The following is a 6,209-nucleotide window of genomic DNA, read 5'->3' on the forward strand; positions in this document are numbered from 1 at the left end:
TCAATTGAACTCTATCTTGAGTTTGGGAGCTTCTAGATTCAGCTAGGCTGGTTTACCAGTGAGCTCTGGGGATGGAATCCTCCTGTCTTTGTCTCCAGCCTTGGGCTTACAGGGGCATAGGACTACATTCATATTAACCCTAGGCTCCAACCTAGGTCCTAATGCTTGCACTTGACTGACTAGCCCTGTATACGTTTTTTTGATAGAACATGAAGACATGCCATGTTCATCTTTTCCACTCTTAATATTAAGCTTGAGGTCCTGGGAATTATTATGATGTTTACTGCTAAGTGTTCATTCACCTCCTTCGAATGGGGAACGCGGAGGCATTTGGAGAGATTTCATCCTTTATGTAACAGATTCAACAAATCTTCCTTTGCTTGAGGCTACTGACTCAGAGTTTGAGGGCACAAAGAATGCATCAAATAATGTCATCTATTTGGGGCAGGAGATCAAGTAGACAATTCTCTAGACATCTGTCGAGCCTTTGTTATATTGCAAGCACAGGCTTAGGCCCTGCACATCTGTCTGGGAACTCCAATGAGCCTAACTGCTGCCTTCCCAGTCACCCTGAGTGATGATGGTTCAGATCTGACAATGAAACAATAGGCAGGGCATTCCTGCCGAGGAAACGTGAGCAAGAAGCTAGCAGCACACTTTCTGTTTGCTCCAGACATGGATAGACTTTCCCTCCGCATGTCCACTAAAGAAAATATACTGTAAACCCCAAACAAATAATGTAGAGCTTCCAGAGATGAAAGGATTCCTATTGTACCATTAACTGAATTTGAATAGAATTCTAGACAGAATTCTTGGTCTGTATTTAGACCCCACAGTCAGCATGTAGGTAGACACTGGTCACTATTAGTTCTCAAGTGGAGCTTTAAGAAAATTGACAAGGCAGTATCTATGGAATATAAAGAACAAACAGGGAGGCAGAAAATTATTGAGGCTTTGCTTCGCCACGTGTGTTTGTTGGCTTGGTAAGACTGCTCAAGAGGCTCCTCTGCTCGTGGTGCTAAATTTGTTCATCATCTATAGGTTAGACCTGTGTGTGTTCCATTTCATACTTGGTTTTATACTTTCTATAGATGCATCTTAGAGAACCTTTTCATTTCCCTGAAAATCTGTAGACTAGACTAGCAATCTTATCATCTGTCCGATTTCCATCTCAAGACAAATCCCAGTGTTATTTGAGCATCAACTACTGCAGCTCTCAAAGACACAGTGGGGCATGCCCCAGGTTTGGCTGATGATACTGCCCTAGTGTTCTGACCTGTGCTGAGGAAGGGTTGTCAGCAGTTATTGTCTGCCAGAACTACTGGGAACACTGCTTCCTGTCTGAGAAGTTGCTAAGCGACTAAAAGAGACAGAGAGAGTTGAAAGGCAACAGATTTGTTTAAAATTGTGCTAAAGAGAGATTTCCAAATTGAAACACCATAGTCGGTGTGATTCTTTGTGGAGAAAGGGTGGAAAGTTGCTAAAACTAAAATCAATATGTGAATTTCACACAAAACGATTGAGTGTATAAGGCATTGCACTGGCACATTGAAGGGCTAACTCTCCATGGGAGGAACAGTGAACTCTTTGACGAAGACATGTCACACCTAAAGCTAGAGTCCCAGAATACCTTTATTTGTTTAAGCTAATGAAGTCTACTTAAGCTGGCTTGCGTTTGGGTTTTATTAGCTAACAGTGCAGAGTGTCTTGGCTTATAATATGGCTATGTACCCATGTAACACAAGTTTTCAAGGGGAATTTAGAAGTCAGTATATTAGAAGCATGCATGAGGGAGATGGTAGAAACCAAATTTACAAGGGAAGGTTGCGGTAAGGTATTTAGGTCTTGAGTCACAGAACACATTCGTTTTTGTTTTTTTCCAAAGGAGAGAAATGGTCTCTCATGAACTCACAGCCTCACAGAGGAGCCATAGAGTCAAGTTCATGAATGCTATGAGGACAGTATGCAGCTGGGTGAGGACTCAGAATGGAATGCTATATAAACGAGCTGCAGTTACTGTGGTGGAACGACAGATGGAAATAATGAGTTGAGTCGTATTTGTACCAATTCCTTGCCTCCTACCATAGACAGTAACACAAATGACCTGATCTCCGCTATACCTGTGTGTCTAAAACTGTGAAGAGTTCTGTCTCCAAGAACTGGGAGTTGAACAAATAGGACTGATTGTTTTCTGAGAAGAGGTTCAGAAAGGTTTCTATGAAGTCAGAGACCATGTTTCTCTAGTAACCGGTAGAATGCCCTTTCATCGTTCTATAAATAGAGCTGCAGTTGTCATTTAGCACGTGTTATCGGTAGCTGTGCAGCTGGCAATGTTTGCTTCCTGTAAATGACATCTACTCCAGTTTGTTTTCATCTCATTGACTCCATTCTCAAATTATTTATATGTAAATGACATATATATTTTTTTTACTAACCAGTTGGGAAACTATTATAGTTTGAGCCTTACTTGGTAGTAGGCACTGTGCTAAAGGCTTATACATTGCCTGTTTGGCCTGTCAACCCTGAAAGGTTGGTACTGCTGTTGCCTTTTTGAGGTTGAGTCACTCTTGGATTAGACCTGAAGCACTTGATTTAAGATTATACCACTGTGACATAGTAACAAAGACAGCATGGTAAGGGCACAGAAATGGATCCGTAGAAAAGTGGAACTGAATAGAGGATCTGGAAACAAAGTCACAGATCTATGGCTACCTGACTTTTTTTTGAGGAAGGTATCAAAACAAACTATACTAGAGAAAAGACAACTTAGTCAATAAAGGTGCTGGCAAACCTGGATATCTAACTGAGGGAGAATGAAAATCGATCCAGAGCTCTCACTTTGCCCCAAATCAATTCTAACTGGACCAAGGACCTTAACTTAAAGTCCAAAGTGCTAGAACCCCTAGAGCAGGGGAAGTTCAAATGCCCTTTCACAGGGGACACCTAATACCACCAGAAACACAGATTTTTTTTTACATTATGATTCATAACAGTAGCAAAATTACAGTTATGAAGTTGTAACAAAAGTAATTTTATGGTTGGGGTTGGCTACACCATGAGAAACTGTACCAACAGACCACAGCATTAGGAAGGCTGAGGACTACTGTTCGAGAGGAAAACAGAGAATGTATTTCAAGTTACACACTCACACACACTCTCACACGAGCGCGCGCGCGCGCACACACACACACACACACACACACACACACATTAATATGTATATTAAGGCCAGAACTTTCTGAGCACAACTCTGGTAGCACAGAAAAACAGTCTCAATAATTAACAAGTATTAACAAGACTCATTGAAATACAACAAAACAGCAAAGGAGGCTTATCAAGTAGAAAAAAATAAAACCAGACTGTATAAAGAGTGGGGGAAAAGCTTTGACAGGTGTGCTTCAGACAAGGTTAATATCTGAAATATATCAAGAATTGTCAAAATTGAGCACTCCCCTGTAAATCTGCCACTCAACAAATGATCTAATGTAAAGAACAAACAGATCTCAATAAAATAAACACAAATGGCCAATAAGTGCTTATAAAGTGTTTGAGACCTTTTGCCACTAGAGAAGTGTGTGCAGTAAGTACTGTGTATTAAGAGTACTGTGAGTGTGCACACGTTGGCAGCACGTATAGTAATATTGGAATGATATGAAGATTAGCATGGCCCATGTGAAGGGATGACATGCAATTTTGTGAAGTCTTCCATATTAAACAAAAAGAGTCCACTGTGAGATTACATCACCCCTTAGTTAGAATGCCTGTCATGGAGAGAAAGGACAGCAAAAGATGCTGTTGAGCATAAGGGGAACAAGGAATGTTTATTCACAGATGGTGGGAATGTAAACTACTGCAGCCACATTGGAAATCAGTAAAGAGTATTTCCCAAAAAATAACAGAATTAGAACATCCACAGACCCAATTATACTACCCCTGGGATTGCACTCAAAGGACTTTATAGTCCACATCAGAGATGTATCAACAGAGATGCATCTCTGTCCACTGCGGCATCATCGACAGTAATAAGGACCGAGTCAGTTTAGGCATCCACCAGTAGATGGATGGGCAATGAGAATGTGGTGCGTATACACAGTGGGATTTTAGTCCTATGCAAAGATAAATCGACCATAAAATCTTCAGGAAAATGATGCTTCTGTACCATCTTACATCTAAACAAGATAACTCAGATTCCAAAAGACAAGAACTGCGTGTTTCTTTCGTAAGCAGATCCTAGCTTGTATTATTTATATGAATGGGGTTGAGTATGGGTGTAGGTTATGAGAGTAAGAAGGAGACAATGAAAAGGGAGAAAGGAGGTGTTGAGGGAGGGAGGTCTAGGAAACAAAGTGGAAAAAGAACTTCTATTCTTCTGAAGTTGTCTGTGGGGCTTATCTCCTCTGCCTGCCAACCTAGGGCTATCCTGGCAGCTTCTAACCTCCATACGATCATATCTGGGCTCAGAATGTCTTCAGCCTCTGAGGCTTCCTGTTGAATAAGCTCACCCCTTTCTAGTTCTTTCTGAACTCTGGTTAACTGTTCAACTCAGCTGTTCTGGATCAAACTTCTCTCCAAGCTGACTGATTCAGTCTGGCTTCTCTCGGCTTCTCCTGAATTGCTCTGATTGGCCTCATACTAACTTTGGCAATCTGTTCTAATCTTCTGGCTCATTCTCATTCTCTGGATTGCTCTGTCTTCACCTGTGTCTAGCTTGTTCTCTGTCTGTAACCTGTTTCTGTAAAATTCCCCTGGTAAAACTACCTCCTTCTCTCTCGGTGCTGTTCTCTTAAGCAGCTTCCCTTTCCTCTCCTCCTGAGACTTGGGTATGTCCTATTCTGTCAAATCTTTCTCTGATTCATCACTTTGTCTGCCACTCAATTAGACATCACTTTCAAACATGAGTGCTTCTATCTACAAACTAACTTCACCTTCATTGTTTGGGATTAAAAGTGGGTACTAAGAGGTTTATTATATTCCAGCCAGAGGGATTAAAGGTGTGTGCTAAGGATGAGCCACACCACAGGTATTTTCAGTAACACAATCTCAGAGTTCACAGTGTGATCAAATATCCTGCAACAACAAGAGACATGAAAACAGAAAGGAAGCCATAGGGTATGCAGAGAGGTGTAAGAGAAGCATTTGGTGGGGGTGGGGTTGAAGAGAGGTTGAAGAACCAATAAAACATTTTGTTTGAAAATTTCACAATAAAACGTGATAATGTGCATGATCCTTAAAAGTTATTAACATAAAAATTCAAAAGAAAAGAAATTGATTAAATGGAGGATAAAAGAACAATAAATAAAATATACCAAATGAGGAGTTGGTCATCACAAAAAAACAAAAACAAAAACAAAAACAAAAAACCACAAGATTGACCTAAAATAATTAGGCCAAACTAAGCAAATGAAAGAGAAAACCCAAGTTAAGAAAAATTATGGATGAAAAGCTGAGATTCCTATGGAGACCAGTGAAATATAGAGAGTTATTGGGAAATATGTTAAAATGGTTCATTTACACAATGGAATACTACTCAGCTATTAAGAATGAGGACATCCTGACTTTTGAAGGCAAATGGATGGACCTAGAAAATATCATCCTGAGTGAGGTAACTCAGACCCAAAAGGACATGCATGGGATGGACTCACTAATAAGTGGATATTAGCCAAACAAAACAAAACAAACAAACAAAAAACAAACAAAACCTATACAGAATACACAAGGTACTGTACACAGAACTCAAAAAGGTCAACAAGCTGAGGATGCCTCAGTCCCACTTGGGAGAGAGAAGAAAGCAATCATGAGTGGGGAGGGAGGGAGGGATTTGGGAGGGAATATGGATGGGGTTTGGGGACAGTGGTGGGGGAGAGGGGAACCTGATCTGGTATTGGGTGAGAGAAAAGGACTGAAGCCCTGAGGGCCTGCAGAAAGAATGTAAACAGGCAACCTCAGGAAATAGGAGGGGGGGCCCTCAGAGTGCCCCCAGAGACCTGGGAGGTGAAAGACTCCCAGGACTCACAGGGAGGGACCTTTGATGAAATGCCCAACAGTAGGGAGAGGGAACTTACAGAGTCCGTCTCCAGCAGGAAGACAGGACATCAAGTGAGGGGTGGATTGCCATCCCACAGTCACACCTCTGACACATAATAGTTTCTGTCTGAAAGAATTACAGAGATGGAAATGGAGAGGAGCCTAAGGAAAAGAAGGTCCAATGA

The 6,209-nt window shown here is 41.2% G+C and overlaps 1 non-coding gene across 1 annotated transcript; it reads left to right on the plus strand.

Annotated features, from left to right (window-relative positions):
• Positions 1 to 3,611: 3,611 nt before the first annotated feature.
• On the plus strand, positions 3,612 to 3,715 carry LOC115029540 (U6 spliceosomal RNA). Its single transcript, XR_003835099.1, has one exon. It is a non-coding gene; the product is annotated as a U6 spliceosomal RNA (small nuclear RNA).
• The last annotated feature ends 2,494 nt before the right edge of the window (positions 3,716 to 6,209 follow it).

This window comes from Mus caroli, unplaced genomic scaffold (assembly GCF_978045245.1).
Source record: "Mus caroli unplaced genomic scaffold, Mus_caroli_1 scaffold_16, whole genome shotgun sequence".
In the NCBI taxonomy this organism is placed as follows: domain Eukaryota; kingdom Metazoa; phylum Chordata; class Mammalia; order Rodentia; family Muridae; genus Mus; species Mus caroli.